Genomic DNA, 21470 nt, shown 5'->3' on the forward strand with positions numbered 1-21470 from the left:
ATCGTTGGCTCGTATCTGCCTTGACACATTTTCTGGCTGTGAATTATTCCACTTGCATGGCAGTGTGCGCATGTTGGTGTGTTAAAAATTCTGGAGGCGCTGCCTCGCACTTTACTACTGTGTACCACTCTTGTCGTCCAACTGCAAAAGACTGGGCCACAACAACTTTCCGCGTCTCCATTGCACTGCGCAAACTACGAAACGCTCCCCAAACATGGCACTCACCCACGCAGACGACTTTTCCGACTTTACACGACGCTCACGCAACGCTCACGCTAGTGACAGCCTTATTTAGAGCTTGACGTCGCACACAAGCGAATGAGCACATTTCGCCGACGACTTAGGCCGCCCTCCTAGTGTGGCTGTTCGGTGTCTGCAGGCAGCGAGGGGCTGCAAGCTTCCTGTGTTCGCGCCTATGTCACCTCTGCTTGCTTGTCAGAGACAGAGTATCGCAAAACATACAACTCACTCCATGAATTGATTGCTACGGCATCTGTCATCACCAGTCACAACTAGCAACACCAGTAGCAGCCGACTGCACGTCAAGAAATGGAATGTGCAGTGGGATTTTTGTGAATTCGGCGCAAGGCTGATCTTTGCGACATAGGTTTGAGAATCTTATGGGAACACTTGTACTGTTTCTAAATTAAGTGTAGTGGTGGGAGGAGGGTGCTCCGTGCGCATTACAGCACGCTTGCCAATTGTGGCTGCTAATCGTTGGCTCGTATCTGCCTTGACACATTTTCTGGCTGTGATATATTCCACTTGCATGGCAGTGTGCGCATGTTGGTGTGTTAAAAATTCTGGAGGCGCTGGGTATCGATCCCAGTACCTCTCGCACGCTAAGCGAGCGCTCTACCATCTGAGCTACGCCCCCTGCTGACGAACTGCGCTACATACAGCCATATCAATGACACAGACCCTTGCACTCCCATTATTCCGCTGACAAACACTACTCTCAATGTGTCCGTGAGGGTGTCTTTCAGGTTTCCTGCATTCTGTATCGAATCGTAGTTGGCCAAAATCAAAGTGGCACGCACGACGTCGAAAATAGCGTTCGGCCAACGCTCTGAGGTAGACGAACGTGTTGTCCACTCTCTAGACTTCATTGAGGTTAGGCCGTTATACCTAAGGCAGATTTGCGCTCGATGACACCTCGACAACAGCCGGTCCTCACATTTACGTCTTGCTCTCCTTACGTCAGTATACGAGTCTGTGACGCTGGCTTTGCAACATCTTGCGTGCCTTTAGGCTCGCCGCGACCAACACTTACCACGCACTGACCACAAAACATGGAGGCGCCGGGGCTTGAACCCGGGACCTTTCACATGCAAAGCGAACGCTCTACCAACTGAGCTACGCCCCCAAGCACAACCAAGCTGCGCTGTTCTCCGTTCTTTGCTACTCTTATGTGCACGGACGCGATGGTTGGTTGGTTTGCAGGGGTGAAGGGACCAGAGTACAAAGGCGCGGACACGTTCACATACGCAAGAGTTCCAAGTAGTTTCGATGCTCTGGTATTACGACTGCAAATTCCGTCCGTTTTTAACGTCTTAAATTGAAGGGACAGTCACAAGTTGCTCCGTTTTCACTCCATGTCGACAATCACACAGCACCTGAGGTAACAAGCACATCTGAAGACCCATTGTGCACTCGACTGTTCATGCCAACTCACTGCCTCGCACTTTACTACTGTGTACCACTCTTGTCGTCCAACTGCAAAAGACTGGGCCACAACAACTTTCCGCGTCTCCATTGCACTGCGCAAACTACGAAACGCTCCCCAAACATGGCACTCACCCACGCAGACGACTTTTCCGACTTTACACGACGCTCACGCAACGCTCACGCTAGTGACAGCCTTATTTAGAGCTTGACGTCGCACACAAGCGAATGAGCACATTTCGCCGACGACTTAGGCCGCCCTCCTAGTGTGGCTGTTCGGTGTCTGCAGGCAGCGAGGATCTGCAAGCTTCCTGTGTTCGCGCCTATGTCACCTCTGCTTGCTTGTCAGAGACAGAGTATCGCAAAACATACAACTCACTCCATGAATTGATTGCTACGGCATCTGTCATCAGCAGTCACAACTAGCAACACCAGTAGCAGCCGACTGCACGTCAAGAAATGGAATGTGCAGTGGGATTTTTGTGAATTCGGCGCAAGGCTGATCTTTGCGACATAGGTTTGAGAATCTTATGGGAACACTTGTACTGTTTCTAAATTAAGTGTAGTGGTGGGAGGAGGGTGCTCCGTGCGCATTACAGCACGCTTGCCAATTGTGGCTGCTAATCGTTGGCTCGTATCTGCCTTGACACATTTTCTGGCTGTGAATTATTCCACTTGCATGGCAGTGTGCGCATGTTGGTGTGTTAAAAATTCTGGAGGCGCTGCCTCGCACTTTACTACTGTGTACCACTCTTGTCGTCCAACTGCAAAAGACTGGGCCACAACAACTTTCCGCGTCTCCATTGCACTGCGCAAACTACGAAACGCTCCCCAAACATGGCACTCACCCACGCAGACGACTTTTCCGACTTTACACGACGCTCACGCAACGCTCACGCTAGTGACAGCCTTATTTAGAGCTTGACGTCGCACACAAGCGAATGAGCACATTTCGCCGACGACTTAGGCCGCCCTCCTAGTGTGGCTGTTCGGTGTCTGCAGGCAGCGAGGGGCTGCAAGCTTCCTGTGTTCGCGCCTATGTCACCTCTGCTTGCTTGTCAGAGACAGAGTATCGCAAAACATACAACTCACTCCATGAATTGATTGCTACGGCATCTGTCATCAGCAGTCACAACTAGCAACACCAGTAGCAGCCGACTGCACGTCAAGAATTGGAATGTGCAGTGGGATTTTTGTGAATTCGGCGCAAGGCTGATCTTTGCGACATAGGTTTGAGAATCTTATGGGAACACTTGTACTGTTTCTAAATTAAGTGTAGTGGTGGGAGGAGGGTGCTTCGTGCGCATTACAGCACGCTTGCCAATTGTGGCTGCTAATCGTTGGCTCGTATCTGCCTTGACACATTTTCTGGCTGTGAATTATTCCACTTGCATGGCAGTGTGCGCATGTTGGTGTGTTAAAAATTCTGGAGGCGCTGCCTCGCACTTTACTACTGTGTACCACTCTTGTCGTCCAACTGCAAAAGACTGGGCCACAACAACTTTCCGCGTCTCCATTGCACTGCGCAAACTACGAAACGCTCCCCAAACATGGCACTCACCCACGCAGACGACTTTTCCGACTTTACACGACGCTCACGCAACGCTCACGCTAGTGACAGCCTTATTTAGAGCTTGACGTCGCACACAAGCGAATGAGCACATTTCGCCGACGACTTAGGCCGCCCTCCTAGTGTGGCTGTTCGGTGTCTGCAGGCAGCGAGGGGCTGCAAGCTTCCTGTGTTCGCGCCTATGTCACCTCTGCTTGCTTGTCAGAGACAGAGTATCGCAAAACATACAACTCACTCCATGAATTGATTGCTACGGCATCTGTCATCAGCAGTCACAACTAGCAACACCAGTAGCAGCCGACTGCACGTCAAGAATTGGAATGTGCAGTGGGATTTTTGTGAATTCGGCGCAAGGCTGATCTTTGCGACATAGGTTTGAGAATCTTATGGGAACACTTGTACTGTTTCTAAATTAAGTGTAGTGGTGGGAGGAGGGTGCTTCGTGCGCATTACAGCACGCTTGCCAATTGTGGCTGCTAATCGTTGGCTCGTATCTGCCTTGACACATTTTCTGGCTGTGAATTATTCCACTTGCATGGCAGTGTGCGCATGTTGGTGTGTTAAAAATTCTGGAGGCGCTGCCTCGCACTTTACTACTGTGTACCACTCTTGTCGTCCAACTGCAAAAGACTGGGCCACAACAACTTTCCGCGTCTCCATTGCACTGCGCAAACTACGAAACGCTCCCCAAACATGGCACTCACCCACGCAGACGACTTTTCCGACTTTACACGACGCTCACGCAACGCTCACGCTAGTGACAGCCTTATTTAGAGCTTGACGTCGCACACAAGCGAATGAGCACATTTCGCCGACGACTTAGGCCGCCCTCCTAGTGTGGCTGTTCGGTGTCTGCAGGCAGCGAGGGGCTGCAAGCTTCCTGTGTTCGCGCCTATGTCACCTCTGCTTGCTTGTCAGAGACAGAGTATCGCAAAACATACAACTCACTCCATGAATTGATTGCTACGGCATCTGTCATCACCAGTCACAACTAGCAACACCAGTAGCAGCCGACTGCACGTCAAGAAATGGAATGTGCAGTGGGATTTTTGTGAATTCGGCGCAAGGCTGATCTTTGCGACATAGGTTTGAGAATCTTATGGGAACACTTGTACTGTTTCTAAATTAAGTGTAGTGGTGGGAGGAGGGTGCTCCGTGCGCATTACAGCACGCTTGCCAATTGTGGCTGCTAATCGTTGGCTCGTATCTGCCTTGACACATTTTCTGGCTGTGATATATTCCACTTGCATGGCAGTGTGCGCATGTTGGTGTGTTAAAAATTCTGGAGGCGCTGGGTATCGATCCCAGTACCTCTCGCACGCTAAGCGAGCGCTCTACCATCTGAGCTACGCCCCCTGCTGACGAACTGCGCTACATACAGCCATATCAATGACACAGACCCTTGCACTCCCATTATTCCGCTGACAAACACTACTCTCAATGTGTCCGTGAGGGTGTCTTTCAGGTTTCCTGCATTCTGTATCGAATCGTAGTTGGCCAAAATCAAAGTGGCACGCACGACGTCGAAAATAGCGTTCGGCCAACGCTCTGAGGTAGACGAACGTGTTGTCCACTCTCTAGACTTCATTGAGGTTAGGCCGTTATACCTAAGGCAGATTTGCGCTCGATGACACCTCGACAACAGCCGGTCCTCACATTTACGTCTTGCTCTCCTTACGTCAGTATACGAGTCTGTGACGCTGGCTTTGCAACATCTTGCGTGCCTTTAGGCTCGCCGCGACCAACACTTACCACGCACTGACCACAAAACATGGAGGCGCCGGGGCTTGAACCCGGGACCTTTCACATGCAAAGCGAACGCTCTACCAACTGAGCTACGCCCCCAAGCACAACCAAGCTGCGCTGTTCTCCGTTCTTTGCTACTCTTATGTGCACGGACGCGATGGTTGGTTGGTTTGCAGGGGTGAAGGGACCAGAGTACAAAGGCGCGGACACGTTCACATACGCAAGAGTTCCAAGTAGTTTCGATGCTCTGGTATTACGACTGCAAATTCCGTCCGTTTTTAACGTCTTAAATTGAAGGGACAGTCACAAGTTGCTCCGTTTTCACTCCATGTCGACAATCACACAGCACCTGAGGTAACAAGCACATCTGAAGACCCATTGTGCACTCGACTGTTCATGCCAACTCACTGCCTCGCACTTTACTACTGTGTACCACTCTTGTCGTCCAACTGCAAAAGACTGGGCCACAACAACTTTCCGCGTCTCCATTGCACTGCGCAAACTACGAAACGCTCCCCAAACATGGCACTCACCCACGCAGACGACTTTTCCGACTTTACACGACGCTCACGCAACGCTCACGCTAGTGACAGCCTTATTTAGAGCTTGACGTCGCACACAAGCGAATGAGCACATTTCGCCGACGACTTAGGCCGCCCTCCTAGTGTGGCTGTTCGGTGTCTGCAGGCAGCGAGGATCTGCAAGCTTCCTGTGTTCGCGCCTATGTCACCTCTGCTTGCTTGTCAGAGACAGAGTATCGCAAAACATACAACTCACTCCATGAATTGATTGCTACGGCATCTGTCATCAGCAGTCACAACTAGCAACACCAGTAGCAGCCGACTGCACGTCAAGAAATGGAATGTGCAGTGGGATTTTTGTGAATTCGGCGCAAGGCTGATCTTTGCGACATAGGTTTGAGAATCTTATGGGAACACTTGTACTGTTTCTAAATTAAGTGTAGTGGTGGGAGGAGGGTGCTCCGTGCGCATTACAGCACGCTTGCCAATTGTGGCTGCTAATCGTTGGCTCGTATCTGCCTTGACACATTTTCTGGCTGTGAATTATTCCACTTGCATGGCAGTGTGCGCATGTTGGTGTGTTAAAAATTCTGGAGGCGCTGCCTCGCACTTTACTACTGTGTACCACTCTTGTCGTCCAACTGCAAAAGACTGGGCCACAACAACTTTCCGCGTCTCCATTGCACTGCGCAAACTACGAAACGCTCCCCAAACATGGCACTCACCCACGCAGACGACTTTTCCGACTTTACACGACGCTCACGCAACGCTCACGCTAGTGACAGCCTTATTTAGAGCTTGACGTCGCACACAAGCGAATGAGCACATTTCGCCGACGACTTAGGCCGCCCTCCTAGTGTGGCTGTTCGGTGTCTGCAGGCAGCGAGGGGCTGCAAGCTTCCTGTGTTCGCGCCTATGTCACCTCTGCTTGCTTGTCAGAGACAGAGTATCGCAAAACATACAACTCACTCCATGAATTGATTGCTACGGCATCTGTCATCAGCAGTCACAACTAGCAACACCAGTAGCAGCCGACTGCACGTCAAGAATTGGAATGTGCAGTGGGATTTTTGTGAATTCGGCGCAAGGCTGATCTTTGCGACATAGGTTTGAGAATCTTATGGGAACACTTGTACTGTTTCTAAATTAAGTGTAGTGGTGGGAGGAGGGTGCTTCGTGCGCATTACAGCACGCTTGCCAATTGTGGCTGCTAATCGTTGGCTCGTATCTGCCTTGACACATTTTCTGGCTGTGAATTATTCCACTTGCATGGCAGTGTGCGCATGTTGGTGTGTTAAAAATTCTGGAGGCGCTGCCTCGCACTTTACTACTGTGTACCACTCTTGTCGTCCAACTGCAAAAGACTGGGCCACAACAACTTTCCGCGTCTCCATTGCACTGCGCAAACTACGAAACGCTCCCCAAACATGGCACTCACCCACGCAGACGACTTTTCCGACTTTACACGACGCTCACGCAACGCTCACGCTAGTGACAGCCTTATTTAGAGCTTGACGTCGCACACAAGCGAATGAGCACATTTCGCCGACGACTTAGGCCGCCCTCCTAGTGTGGCTGTTCGGTGTCTGCAGGCAGCGAGGGGCTGCAAGCTTCCTGTGTTCGCGCCTATGTCACCTCTGCTTGCTTGTCAGAGACAGAGTATCGCAAAACATACAACTCACTCCATGAATTGATTGCTACGGCATCTGTCATCACCAGTCACAACTAGCAACACCAGTAGCAGCCGACTGCACGTCAAGAAATGGAATGTGCAGTGGGATTTTTGTGAATTCGGCGCAAGGCTGATCTTTGCGACATAGGTTTGAGAATCTTATGGGAACACTTGTACTGTTTCTAAATTAAGTGTAGTGGTGGGAGGAGGGTGCTCCGTGCGCATTACAGCACGCTTGCCAATTGTGGCTGCTAATCGTTGGCTCGTATCTGCCTTGACACATTTTCTGGCTGTGATATATTCCACTTGCATGGCAGTGTGCGCATGTTGGTGTGTTAAAAATTCTGGAGGCGCTGGGTATCGATCCCAGTACCTCTCGCACGCTAAGCGAGCGCTCTACCATCTGAGCTACGCCCCCTGCTGACGAACTGCGCTACATACAGCCATATCAATGACACAGACCCTTGCACTCCCATTATTCCGCTGACAAACACTACTCTCAATGTGTCCGTGAGGGTGTCTTTCAGGTTTCCTGCATTCTGTATCGAATCGTAGTTGGCCAAAATCAAAGTGGCACGCACGACGTCGAAAATAGCGTTCGGCCAACGCTCTGAGGTAGACGAACGTGTTGTCCACTCTCTAGACTTCATTGAGGTTAGGCCGTTATACCTAAGGCAGATTTGCGCTCGATGACACCTCGACAACAGCCGGTCCTCACATTTACGTCTTGCTCTCCTTACGTCAGTATACGAGTCTGTGACGCTGGCTTTGCAACATCTTGCGTGCCTTTAGGCTCGCCGCGACCAACACTTACCACGCACTGACCACAAAACATGGAGGCGCCGGGGCTTGAACCCGGGACCTTTCACATGCAAAGCGAACGCTCTACCAACTGAGCTACGCCCCCAAGCACAACCAAGCTGCGCTGTTCTCCGTTCTTTGCTACTCTTATGTGCACGGACGCGATGGTTGGTTGGTTTGCAGGGGTGAAGGGACCAGAGTACAAAGGCGCGGACACGTTCACATACGCAAGAGTTCCAAGTAGTTTCGATGCTCTGGTATTACGACTGCAAATTCCGTCCGTTTTTAACGTCTTAAATTGAAGGGACAGTCACAAGTTGCTCCGTTTTCACTCCATGTCGACAATCACACAGCACCTGAGGTAACAAGCACATCTGAAGACCCATTGTGCACTCGACTGTTCATGCCAACTCACTGCCTCGCACTTTACTACTGTGTACCACTCTTGTCGTCCAACTGCAAAAGACTGGGCCACAACAACTTTCCGCGTCTCCATTGCACTGCGCAAACTACGAAACGCTCCCCAAACATGGCACTCACCCACGCAGACGACTTTTCCGACTTTACACGACGCTCACGCAACGCTCACGCTAGTGACAGCCTTATTTAGAGCTTGACGTCGCACACAAGCGAATGAGCACATTTCGCCGACGACTTAGGCCGCCCTCCTAGTGTGGCTGTTCGGTGTCTGCAGGCAGCGAGGATCTGCAAGCTTCCTGTGTTCGCGCCTATGTCACCTCTGCTTGCTTGTCAGAGACAGAGTATCGCAAAACATACAACTCACTCCATGAATTGATTGCTACGGCATCTGTCATCAGCAGTCACAACTAGCAACACCAGTAGCAGCCGACTGCACGTCAAGAAATGGAATGTGCAGTGGGATTTTTGTGAATTCGGCGCAAGGCTGATCTTTGCGACATAGGTTTGAGAATCTTATGGGAACACTTGTACTGTTTCTAAATTAAGTGTAGTGGTGGGAGGAGGGTGCTCCGTGCGCATTACAGCACGCTTGCCAATTGTGGCTGCTAATCGTTGGCTCGTATCTGCCTTGACACATTTTCTGGCTGTGATATATTCCACTTGCATGGCAGTGTGCGCATGTTGGTGTGTTAAAAATTCTGGAGGCGCTGGGTATCGATCCCAGTACCTCTCGCATGCTAAGCGAGCGCTCTACCATCTGAGCTACGCCCCCTGCTGACGAACTGCGCTACATACAGCCATATCAATGACACAGACCCTTGCACTCCCATTATTCCGCTGACAAACACTACTCTCAATGTGTCCGTGAGGGTGTCTTTCAGGTTTCCTGCATTCTGTATCGAATCGTAGTTGGCCAAAATCAAAGTGGCACGCACGACGTCGAAAATAGCGTTCGGCCAACGCTCTGAGGTAGACGAACGTGTTGTCCACTCTCTAGACTTCATTGAGGTTAGGCCGTTATACCTAAGGCAGATTTGCACTCGATGACACCTCGACAACAGCCGGTCCTCACATTTACGTCTTGCTCTCCTTACGTCAGTATACGAGTCTGTGACGCTGGCTTTGCAACATCTTGCGTGCCTTTAGGCTCGCCGCGACCAACACTTACCACGCACTGACCACAAAACATGGAGGCGCCGGGGCTTGAACCCGGGACCTTTCACATGCAAAGCGAACGCTCTACCAACTGAGCTACGCCCCCAAGCACAACCAAGCTGCGCTGTTCTCCGTTCTTTGCTACTCTCATTTGCACGGACGCGATGGTTGGTTGGTTTGCAGGGGTGAAGGGACCAGAGTACAAAGGCGCGGACACGGTCACATACGCAAGAGTTCCAAGTAGTTTCGATGCTCTGGTATTACGACTGCAAATTCCGTCCGTTTTTAACGTCTTAAATTGAAGGGACAGTCACAAGTTGCTCCGTTTTCACTCCATGTCGACAATCACACAGCACCTGAGGTAACAAGCACATCTGAAGACCCATTGTGCACTCGACTGTTCATGCCAACTCACTGCCTCGCACTTTACTACTGTGTACCACTCTTGTCGTCCAACTGCAAAAGACTGGGCCACAACAACTTTCCGCGTCTCCATTGCACTGCGCAAACTACGAAACGCTCCCCAAACATGGCACTCACCCACGCAGACGACTTTTCCGACTTTACACGACGCTCACGCAACGCTCACGCTAGTGACAGCCTTATTTAGAGCTTGACGTCGCACACAAGCGAATGAGCACATTTCGCCGACGACTTAGGCCGCCCTCCTAGTGTGGCTGTTCGGTGTCTGCAGGCAGCGAGGATCTGCAAGCTTCCTGTGTTCGCGCCTATGTCACCTCTGCTTGCTTGTCAGAGACAGAGTATCGCAAAACATACAACTCACTCCATGAATTGATTGCTACGGCATCTGTCATCAGCAGTCACAACTAGCAACACCAGTAGCAGCCGACTGCACGTCAAGAAATGGAATGTGCAGTGGGATTTTTGTGAATTCGGCGCGAGGCTGATCTTTGCGACATAGGTTTGAGAATCTTATGGGAACACTTGTACTGTTTCTAAATTAAGTGTAGTGGTGGGAGGAGGGTGCTCCGTGCGCATTACAGCACGCTTGCCAATTGTGGCTGCTAATCGTTGGCTCGTATCTGCCTTGACACATTTTCTGGCTGTGATATATTCCACTTGCATGGCAGTGTGCGCATGTTGGTGTGTTAAAAATTCTGGAGGCGCTGGGTATCGATCCCAGTACCTCTCGCATGCTAAGCGAGCGCTCTACCATCTGAGCTACGCCCCCTGCTGACGAACTGCGCTACATACAGCCATATCAATGACACAGACCCTTGCACTCCCATTATTCCGCTGACAAACACTACTCTCAATGTGTCCGTGAGGGTGTCTTTCAGGTTTCCTGCATTCTGTATCGAATCGTAGTTGGCCAAAATCAAAGTGGCACGCACGACGTCGAAAATAGCGTTCGGCCAACGCTCTGAGGTAGACGAACGTGTTGTCCACTCTCTAGACTTCATTGAGGTTAGGCCGTTATACCTAAGGCAGATTTGCACTCGATGACACCTCGACAACAGCCGGTCCTCACATTTACGTCTTGCTCTCCTTACGTCAGTATACGAGTCTGTGACGCTGGCTTTGCAACATCTTGCGTGCCTTTAGGCTCGCCGCGACCAACACTTACCACGCACTGACCACAAAACATGGAGGCGCCGGGGCTTGAACCCGGGACATTTCACATGCAAAGCGAACGCTCTACCAACTGAGCTACGCCCCCAAGCACAACCAAGCTGCGCTGTTCTCCGTTCTTTGCTACTCTCATGTGCACGGACGCGATGGTTGGTTGGTTTGCAGGGGTGAAGGGACCAGAGTACAAAGGCGCGGACACGTTCACATACGCAAGAGTTCCAAGTAGTTTCGATGCTCTGGTATTACGACTGCAAATTCCGTCCGTTTTTAACGTCTTAAATTGAAGGGACAGTCACAAGTTGCTCCGTTTTCACTCCATGTCGACAATCACACAGCACCTGAGGTAACAAGCACATCTGAAGACCCATTGTGCACTCGACTGTTCATGCCAACTCACTGCCTCGCACTTTACTACTGTGTACCACTCTTGTCGTCCAACTGCAAAAGACTGGGCCACAACAACTTTCCGCGTCTCCATTGCACTGCGCAAACTACGAAACGCTCCCCAAACATGGCACTCACCCACGCAGACGACTTTTCCGACTTTACACGACGCTCACGCAACGCTCACGCTAGTGACAGCCTTATTTAGAGCTTGACGTCGCACACAAGCGAATGAGCACATTTCGCCGACGACTTAGGCCGCCCTCCTAGTGTGGCTGTTCGGTGTCTGCAGGCAGCGAGGATCTGCAAGCTTCCTGTGTTCGCGCCTATGTCACCTCTGCTTGCTTGTCAGAGACAGAGTATCGCAAAACATACAACTCACTCCATGAATTGATTGCTACGGCATCTGTCATCAGCAGTCACAACTAGCAACACCAGTAGCAGCCGACTGCACGTCAAGAAATGGAATGTGCAGTGGGATTTTTGTGAATTCGGCGCAAGGCTGATCTTTGCGACATAGGTTTGAGAATCTTATGGGAACACTTGTACTGTTTCTAAATTAAGTGTAGTGGTGGGAGGAGGGTGCTCCGTGCGCATTACAGCACGCTTGCCAATTGTGGCTGCTAATCGTTGGCTCGTATCTGCCTTGACACATTTTCTGGCTGTGATATATTCCACTTGCATGGCAGTGTGCGCATGTTGGTGTGTTAAAAATTCTGGAGGCGCTGGGTATCGATCCCAGTACCTCTCGCATGCTAAGCGAGCGCTCTACCATCTGAGCTACGCCCCCTGCTGACGAACTGCGCTACATACAGCCATATCAATGACACAGACCCTTGCACTCCCATTATTCCGCTGACAAACACTACTCTCAATGTGTCCGTGAGGGTGTCTTTCAGGTTTCCTGCATTCTGTATCGAATCGTAGTTGGCCAAAATCAAAGTGGCACGCACGACGTCGAAAATAGCGTTCGGCCAACGCTCTGAGGTAGACGAACGTGTTGTCCACTCTCTAGACTTCATTGAGGTTAGGCCGTTATACCTAAGGCAGATTTGCACTCGATGACACCTCGACAACAGCCGGTCCTCACATTTACGTCTTGCTCTCCTTACGTCAGTATACGAGTCTGTGACGCTGGCTTTGCAACATCTTGCGTGCCTTTAGGCTCGCCGCGACCAACACTTACCACGCACTGACCACAAAACATGGAGGCGCCGGGGCTTGAACCCGGGACCTTTCACATGCAAAGCGAACGCTCTACCAACTGAGCTACGCCCCCAAGCACAACCAAGCTGCGCTGTTCTCCGTTCTTTGCTACTCTCATTTGCACGGACGCGATGGTTGGTTGGTTTGCAGGGGTGAAGGGACCAGAGTACAAAGGCGCGGACACGGTCACATACGCAAGAGTTCCAAGTAGTTTCGATGCTCTGGTATTACGACTGCAAATTCCGTCCGTTTTTAACGTCTTAAATTGAAGGGACAGTCACAAGTTGCTCCGTTTTCACTCCATGTCGACAATCACACAGCACCTGAGGTAACAAGCACATCTGAAGACCCATTGTGCACTCGACTGTTCATGCCAACTCACTGCCTCGCACTTTACTACTGTGTACCACTCTTGTCGTCCAACTGCAAAAGACTGGGCCACAACAACTTTCCGCGTCTCCATTGCACTGCGCAAACTACGAAACGCTCCCCAAACATGGCACTCACCCACGCAGACGACTTTTCCGACTTTACACGACGCTCACGCAACGCTCACGCTAGTGACAGCCTTATTTAGAGCTTGACGTCGCACACAAGCGAATGAGCACATTTCGCCGACGACTTAGGCCGCCCTCCTAGTGTGGCTGTTCGGTGTCTGCAGGCAGCGAGGATCTGCAAGCTTCCTGTGTTCGCGCCTATGTCACCTCTGCTTGCTTGTCAGAGACAGAGTATCGCAAAACATACAACTCACTCCATGAATTGATTGCTACGGCATCTGTCATCAGCAGTCACAACTAGCAACACCAGTAGCAGCCGACTGCACGTCAAGAAATGGAATGTGCAGTGGGATTTTTGTGAATTCGGCGCGAGGCTGATCTTTGCGACATAGGTTTGAGAATCTTATGGGAACACTTGTACTGTTTCTAAATTAAGTGTAGTGGTGGGAGGAGGGTGCTCCGTGCGCATTACAGCACGCTTGCCAATTGTGGCTGCTAATCGTTGGCTCGTATCTGCCTTGACACATTTTCTGGCTGTGATATATTCCACTTGCATGGCAGTGTGCGCATGTTGGTGTGTTAAAAATTCTGGAGGCGCTGGGTATCGATCCCAGTACCTCTCGCATGCTAAGCGAGCGCTCTACCATCTGAGCTACGCCCCCTGCTGACGAACTGCGCTACATACAGCCATATCAATGACACAGACCCTTGCACTCCCATTATTCCGCTGACAAACACTACTCTCAATGTGTCCGTGAGGGTGTCTTTCAGGTTTCCTGCATTCTGTATCGAATCGTAGTTGGCCAAAATCAAAGTGGCACGCACGACGTCGAAAATAGCGTTCGGCCAACGCTCTGAGGTAGACGAACGTGTTGTCCACTCTCTAGACTTCATTGAGGTTAGGCCGTTATACCTAAGGCAGATTTGCACTCGATGACACCTCGACAACAGCCGGTCCTCACATTTACGTCTTGCTCTCCTTACGTCAGTATACGAGTCTGTGACGCTGGCTTTGCAACATCTTGCGTGCCTTTAGGCTCGCCGCGACCAACACTTACCACGCACTGACCACAAAACATGGAGGCGCCGGGGCTTGAACCCGGGACATTTCACATGCAAAGCGAACGCTCTACCAACTGAGCTACGCCCCCAAGCACAACCAAGCTGCGCTGTTCTCCGTTCTTTGCTACTCTCATGTGCACGGACGCGATGGTTGGTTGGTTTGCAGGGGTGAAGGGACCAGAGTACAAAGGCGCGGACACGTTCACATACGCAAGAGTTCCAAGTAGTTTCGATGCTCTGGTATTACGACTGCAAATTCCGTCCGTTTTTAACGTCTTAAATTGAAGGGACAGTCACAAGTTGCTCCGTTTTCACTCCATGTCGACAATCACACAGCACCTGAGGTAACAAGCACATCTGAAGACCCATTGTGCACTCGACTGTTCATGCCAACTCACTGCCTCGCACTTTACTACTGTGTACCACTCTTGTCGTCCAACTGCAAAAGACTGGGCCACAACAACTTTCCGCGTCTCCATTGCACTGCGCAAACTACGAAACGCTCCCCAAACATGGCACTCACCCACGCAGACGACTTTTCCGACTTTACACGACGCTCACGCAACGCTCACGCTAGTGACAGCCTTATTTAGAGCTTGACGTCGCACACAAGCGAATGAGCACATTTCGCCGACGACTTAGGCCGCCCTCCTAGTGTGGCTGTTCGGTGTCTGCAGGCAGCGAGGGGCTGCAAGCTTCCTGTGTTCGCGCCTATGTCACCTCTGCTTGCTTGTCAGAGACAGAGTATCGCAAAACATACAACTCACTCCATGAATTGATTGCTACGGCATCTGTCATCAGCAGTCACAACTAGCAACACCAGTAGCAGCCGACTGCACGTCAAGAATTGGAATGTGCAGTGGGATTTTTGTGAATTCGGCGCAAGGCTGATCTTTGCGACATAGGTTTGAGAATCTTATGGGAACACTTGTACTGTTTCTAAATTAAGTGTAGTGGTGGGAGGAGGGTGCTTCGTGCGCATTACAGCACGCTTGCCAATTGTGGCTGCTAATCGTTGGCTCGTATCTGCCTTGACACATTTTCTGGCTGTGAATTATTCCACTTGCATGGCAGTGTGCGCATGTTGGTGTGTTAAAAATTCTGGAGGCGCTGCCTCGCACTTTACTACTGTGTACCACTCTTGTCGTCCAACTGCAAAAGACTGGGCCACAACAACTTTCCGCGTCTCCATTGCACTGCGCAAACTACGAAACGCTCCCCAAACATGGCACTCACCCACGCAGACGACTTTTCCGACTTTACACGACGCTCACGCAACGCTCACGCTAGTGACAGCCTTATTTAGAGCTTGACGTCGCACACAAGCGAATGAGCACATTTCGCCGACGACTTAGGCCGCCCTCCTAGTGTGGCTGTTCGGTGTCTGCAGGCAGCGAGGGGCTGCAAGCTTCCTGTGTTCGCGCCTATGTCACCTCTGCTTGCTTGTCAGAGACAGAGTATCGCAAAACATACAACTCACTCCATGAATTGATTGCTACGGCATCTGTCATCAGCAGTCACAACTAGCAACACCAGTAGCAGCCGACTGCACGTCAAGAATTGGAATGTGCAGTGGGATTTTTGTGAATTCGGCGCAAGGCTGATCTTTGCGACATAGGTTTGAGAATCTTATGGGAACACTTGTACTGTTTCTAAATTAAGTGTAGTGGTGGGAGGAGGGTGCTTCGTGCGCATTACAGCACGCTTGCCAATTGTGGCTGCTAATCGTTGGCTCGTATCTGCCTTGACACATTTTCTGGCTGTGAATTATTCCACTTGCATGGCAGTGTGCGCATGTTGGTGTGTTAAAAATTCTGGAGGCGCTGCCTCGCACTTTACTACTGTGTACCACTCTTGTCGTCCAACTGCAAAAGACTGGGCCACAACAACTTTCCGCGTCTCCATTGCACTGCGCAAACTACGAAACGCTCCCCAAACATGGCACTCACCCACGCAGACGACTTTTCCGACTTTACACGACGCTCACGCAACGCTCACGCTAGTGACAGCCTTATTTAGAGCTTGACGTCGCACACAAGCGAATGAGCACATTTCGCCGACGACTTAGGCCGCCCTCCTAGTGTGGCTGTTCGGTGTCTGCAGGCAGCGAGGGGCTGCAAGCTTCCTGTGTTCGCGCCTATGTCACCTCTGCTTGCTTGTCAGAGACAGAGTATCGCAAAACATACAACTCACTCCATGAATTGATTGCTACGGCATCTGTCATCAGCAGTCACAACTAGCAACACCAGTAGCAGCCGACTGCACGTCAAGAATTGGAATGTGCAGTGGGATTTTTGTGAATTCGGCGCAAGGCTGATCTTTGCGACATAGGTTTGAGAATCTTATGGGAACACTTGTACTGTTTCTAAATTAAGTGTAGTGGTGGGAGGAGGGTGCTTCGTGCGCATTACAGCACGCTTGCCAATTGTGGCTGCTAATCGTTGGCTCGTATCTGCCTTGACACATTTTCTGGCTGTGAATTATTCCACTTGCATGGCAGTGTGCGCATGTTGGTGTGTTAAAAATTCTGGAGGCGCTGCCTCGCACTTTACTACTGTGTACCACTCTTGTCGTCCAACTGCAAAAGACTGGGCCACAACAACTTTCCGCGTCTCCATTGCACTGCGCAAACTACGAAACGCTCCCCAAACATGGCACTCACCCACGCAGACGACTTTTCCGACTTTACACGACGCTCACGCAACGCTCACGCTAGTGACAGCCTTATTTAGAGCTTGACGTCGCACACAAGCGAATGAGCACATTTCGCCGACGACTTAGGCCGCCCTCCTAGTGTGGCTGTTCGGTGTCTGCAGGCAGCGAGGGGCTGCAAGCTTCCTGTGTTCGCGCCTATGTCACCTCTGCTTGCTTGTCAGAGACAGAGTATCGCAAAACATACAACTCACTCCATGAATTGATTGCTACGGCATCTGTCATCAGCAGTCACAACTAGCAACACCAGTAGCAGCCGACTGCACGTCAAGAATTGGAATGTGCAGTGGGATTTTTGTGAATTCGGCGCAAGGCTGATCTTTGCGACATAGGTTTGAGAATCTTATGGGAACACTTGTACTGTTTCTAAATTAAGTGTAGTGGTGGGAGGAGGGTGCTTCGTGCGCATTACAGCACGCTTGCCAATTGTGGCTGCTAATCGTTGGCTCGTATCTGCCTTGACACATTTTCTGGCTGTGAATTATTCCACTTGCATGGCAGTGTGCGCATGTTGGTGTGTTAAAAATTCTGGAGGCGCTGCCTCGCACTTTACTACTGTGTACCACTCTTGTCGTCCAACTGCAAAAGACTGGGCCACAACAACTTTCCGCGTCTCCATTGCACTGCGCAAACTACGAAACGCTCCCCAAACATGGCACTCACCCACGCAGACGACTTTTCCGACTTTACACGACGCTCACGCAACGCTCACGCTAGTGACAGCCTTATTTAGAGCTTGACGTCGCACACAAGCGAATGAGCACATTTCGCCGACGACTTAGGCCGCCCTCCTAGTGTGGCTGTTCGGTGTCTGCAGGCAGCGAGGGGCTGCAAGCTTCCTGTGTTCGCGCCTATGTCACCTCTGCTTGCTTGTCAGAGACAGAGTATCGCAAAACATACAACTCACTCCATGAATTGATTGCTACGGCATCTGTCATCAGCAGTCACAACTAGCAACACCAGTAGCAGCCGACTGCACGTCAAGAATTGGAATGTGCAGTGGGATTTTTGTGAATTCGGCGCAAGGCTGATCTTTGCGACATAGGTTTGAGAATCTTATGGGAACACTTGTACTGTTTCTAAATTAAGTGTAGTGGTGGGAGGAGGGTGCTTCGTGCGCATTACAGCACGCTTGCCAATTGTGGCTGCTAATCGTTGGCTCGTATCTGCCTTGACACATTTTCTGGCTGTGAATTATTCCACTTGCATGGCAGTGTGCGCATGTTGGTGTGTTAAAAATTCTGGAGGCGCTGCCTCGCACTTTACTACTGTGTACCACTCTTGTCGTCCAACTGCAAAAGACTGGGCCACAACAACTTTCCGCGTCTCCATTGCACTGCGCAAACTACGAAACGCTCCCCAAACATGGCACTCACCCACGCAGACGACTTTTCCGACTTTACACGACGCTCACGCAACGCTCACGCTAGTGACAGCCTTATTTAGAGCTTGACGTCGCACACAAGCGAATGAGCACATTTCGCCGACGACTTAGGCCGCCCTCCTAGTGTGGCTGTTCGGTGTCTGCAGGCAGCGAGGGGCTGCAAGCTTCCTGTGTTCGCGCCTATGTCACCTCTGCTTGCTTGTCAGAGACAGAGTATCGCAAAACATACAACTCACTCCATGAATTGATTGCTACGGCATCTGTCATCAGCAGTCACAACTAGCAACACCAGTAGCAGCCGACTGCACGTCAAGAATTGGAATGTGCAGTGGGATTTTTGTGAATTCGGCGCAAGGCTGATCTTTGCGACATAGGTTTGAGAATCTTATGGGAACACTTGTACTGTTTCTAAATTAAGTGTAGTGGTGGGAGGAGGGTGCTTCGTGCGCATTACAGCACGCTTGCCAATTGTGGCTGCTAATCGTTGGCTCGTATCTGCCTTGACACATTTTCTGGCTGTGAATTATTCCACTTGCATGGCAGTGTGCGCATGTTGGTGTGTTAAAAATTCTGGAGGCGCTGCCTCGCACTTTACTACTGTGTACCACTCTTGTCGTCCAACTGCAAAAGACTGGGCCACAACAACTTTCCGCGTCTCCATTGCACTGCGCAAACTACGAAACGCTCCCCAAACATGGCACTCACCCACGCAGACGACTTTTCCGACTTTACACGACGCTCACGCAACGCTCACGCTAGTGACAGCCTTATTTAGAGCTTGACGTCGCACACAAGCGAATGAGCACATTTCGCCGACGACTTAGGCCGCCCTCCTAGTGTGGCTGTTCGGTGTCTGCAGGCAGCGAGGGGCTGCAAGCTTCCTGTGTTCGCGCCTATGTCACCTCTGCTTGCTTGTCAGAGACAGAGTATCGCAAAACATACAACTCACTCCATGAATTGATTGCTACGGCATCTGTCATCAGCAGTCACAACTAGCAACACCAGTAGCAGCCGACTGCACGTCAAGAATTGGAATGTGCAGTGGGATTTTTGTGAATTCGGCGCAAGGCTGATCTTTGCGACATAGGTTTGAGAATCTTATGGGAACACTTGTACTGTTTCTAAATTAAGTGTAGTGGTGGGAGGAGGGTGCTTCGTGCGCATTACAGCACGCTTGCCAATTGTGGCTGCTAATCGTTGGCTCGTATCTGCCTTGACACATTTTCTGGCTGTGAATTATTCCACTTGCATGGCAGTGTGCGCATGTTGGTGTGTTAAAAATTCTGGAGGCGCTGCCTCGCACTTTACTACTGTGTACCACTCTTGTCGTCCAACTGCAAAAGACTGGGCCACAACAACTTTCCGCGTCTCCATTGCACTGCGCAAACTACGAAACGCTCCCCAAACATGGCACTCACCCACGCAGACGACTTTTCCGACTTTACACGACGCTCACGCAACGCTCACGCTAGTGACAGCCTTATTTAGAGCTTGACGTCGCACACAAGCGAATGAGCACATTTCGCCGACGACTTAGGCCGCCCTCCTAGTGTGGCTGTTCGGTGTCTGCAGGCAGCGAGGGGCTGCAAGCTTCCTGTGTTCGCGCCTATGTCACCTCTGCTTGCTTGTCAGAGACAGAGTATCGCAAAACATACAACTCACTCCATGAATTGATTGCTACGGCATCTGTCATCAGCAGTCACAACTAGCAACACCAGTAGCAGCCGACTGCACGTCAAGAATTGGAATGTGCAGTGGGATTTTTGTGAATTCGGCGCAAGGCTGATCTTTGCGACATAGGTTTGAGAATCTTATGGGAACACTTGTACTGTTTCTAAATTAAGTGTAGTGGTGGGAGGAGGGTGCTTCGTGCGCATTACAGCACGCTTGCCAATTGTGGCTGCTAATCGTTGGCTCGTATCTGCCTTGACACATTTTCTGGCTGTGAATTATTCCACTTGCATGGCAGTGTGCGCATGTTGGTGTGTTAAAAATTCTGGAGGCGCTGCCTCGCACTTTACTACTGTGTACCACTCTTGTCGTCCAACTGCAAAAGACTGGGCCACAACAACTTTCCGCGTCTCCATTGCACTGCGCAAACTACGAAACGCTCCCCAAACATGGCACTCACCCACGCAGACGACTTTTCCGACTTTACACGACGCTCACGCAACGCTCACGCTAGTGACAGCCTTATTTAGAGCTTGACGTCGCACACAAGCGAATGAGCACATTTCGCCGACGACTTAGGCCGCCCTCCTAGTGTGGCTGTTCGGTGTCTGCAGGCAGCGAGGGGCTGCAAGCTTCCTGTGTTCGCGCCTATGTCACCTCTGCTTGCTTGTCAGAGACAGAGTATCGCAAAACATACAACTCACTCCATGAATTGATTGCTACGGCATCTGTCATCAGCAGTCACAACTAGCAACACCAGTAGCAGCCGACTGCACGTCAAGAATTGGAATGTGCAGTGGGATTTTTGTGAATTCGGCGCAAGGCTGATCTTTGCGACATAGGTTTGAGAATCTTATGGGAACACTTGTACTGTTTCTAAATTAAGTGTAGTGGTGGGAGGAGGGTGCTTCGTGCGCATTACAGCACGCTTGCCAATTGTGGCTGCTAATCGTTGGCTCGTATCTGCCTTGACACATTTTCTGGCTGTGAATTATTCCACTTGCATGGCAGTGTGCGCATGTTGGTGTGTTAAAAATTCTGGAGGCGCTGCCTCGCACTTTACTACTGTGTACCACTCTTGTCGTCCAACTGCAAAAGACTGGGCCACAACAACTTTCCGCGTCTCCATTGCACTGCGCAAACTACGAAACGCTCCCCAAACATGGCACTCACCCACGCAGACGACTTTTCCGACTTTACACGACGCTCACGCAACGCTCACGCTAGTGACAGCCTTATTTAGAGCTTGACGTCGCACACAAGCGAATGAGCACATTTCGCCGACGACTTAGGCCGCCCTCCTAGTGTGGCTGTTCGGTGTCTGCAGGCAGCGAGGGGCTGCAAGCTTCCTGTGTTCGCGCCTATGTCACCTCTGCTTGCTTGTCAGAGACAGAGTATCGCAAAACATACA

The 21470-nt window shown here is 50.9% G+C and overlaps 14 non-coding genes across 14 annotated transcripts; all 14 read right to left on the reverse strand.

Annotated features, from left to right (window-relative positions):
* Nucleotides 1-804: 804 nt before the first annotated feature.
* Nucleotides 805-877, reverse strand: Trnaa-agc. Its single transcript has one exon. It is a non-coding gene; the product is annotated as a tRNA-Ala (tRNA).
* Nucleotides 878-1293: 416 nt separating this feature from the next.
* Nucleotides 1294-1366, reverse strand: Trnaa-ugc. The gene has a single exon. It is a non-coding gene; the product is annotated as a tRNA-Ala (tRNA).
* Nucleotides 1367-4518: 3152 nt separating this feature from the next.
* On the reverse strand, nucleotides 4519-4591 carry Trnaa-agc. Its single transcript has one exon. It is a non-coding gene; the product is annotated as a tRNA-Ala (tRNA).
* A 416-nt stretch (nucleotides 4592-5007) lies between these two features.
* On the reverse strand, nucleotides 5008-5080 carry Trnaa-ugc. The gene has a single exon. It is a non-coding gene; the product is annotated as a tRNA-Ala (tRNA).
* Nucleotides 5081-7519: 2439 nt separating this feature from the next.
* Trnaa-agc lies at nucleotides 7520-7592 on the reverse strand. Its single transcript has one exon. It is a non-coding gene; the product is annotated as a tRNA-Ala (tRNA).
* Nucleotides 7593-8008: 416 nt separating this feature from the next.
* Trnaa-ugc lies at nucleotides 8009-8081 on the reverse strand. The gene has a single exon. It is a non-coding gene; the product is annotated as a tRNA-Ala (tRNA).
* Nucleotides 8082-9094: 1013 nt separating this feature from the next.
* Nucleotides 9095-9167, reverse strand: Trnaa-agc. The gene has a single exon. It is a non-coding gene; the product is annotated as a tRNA-Ala (tRNA).
* Nucleotides 9168-9583: 416 nt separating this feature from the next.
* Nucleotides 9584-9656, reverse strand: Trnaa-ugc. The gene has a single exon. It is a non-coding gene; the product is annotated as a tRNA-Ala (tRNA).
* A 1013-nt stretch (nucleotides 9657-10669) lies between these two features.
* On the reverse strand, nucleotides 10670-10742 carry Trnaa-agc. The gene has a single exon. It is a non-coding gene; the product is annotated as a tRNA-Ala (tRNA).
* A 416-nt stretch (nucleotides 10743-11158) lies between these two features.
* On the reverse strand, nucleotides 11159-11231 carry Trnaa-ugc. Its single transcript has one exon. It is a non-coding gene; the product is annotated as a tRNA-Ala (tRNA).
* Nucleotides 11232-12244: 1013 nt separating this feature from the next.
* Trnaa-agc lies at nucleotides 12245-12317 on the reverse strand. Its single transcript has one exon. It is a non-coding gene; the product is annotated as a tRNA-Ala (tRNA).
* A 416-nt stretch (nucleotides 12318-12733) lies between these two features.
* Nucleotides 12734-12806, reverse strand: Trnaa-ugc. The gene has a single exon. It is a non-coding gene; the product is annotated as a tRNA-Ala (tRNA).
* A 1013-nt stretch (nucleotides 12807-13819) lies between these two features.
* Trnaa-agc lies at nucleotides 13820-13892 on the reverse strand. Its single transcript has one exon. It is a non-coding gene; the product is annotated as a tRNA-Ala (tRNA).
* Nucleotides 13893-14308: 416 nt separating this feature from the next.
* Nucleotides 14309-14381, reverse strand: Trnaa-ugc. Its single transcript has one exon. It is a non-coding gene; the product is annotated as a tRNA-Ala (tRNA).
* Nucleotides 14382-21470: the final 7089 nt, after the last annotated feature.

Source organism: Schistocerca americana, unplaced genomic scaffold (genome assembly GCF_021461395.2).
Source record: "Schistocerca americana isolate TAMUIC-IGC-003095 unplaced genomic scaffold, iqSchAmer2.1 HiC_scaffold_726, whole genome shotgun sequence".
Lineage (NCBI taxonomy): Eukaryota > Metazoa > Arthropoda > Insecta > Orthoptera > Acrididae > Schistocerca > Schistocerca americana.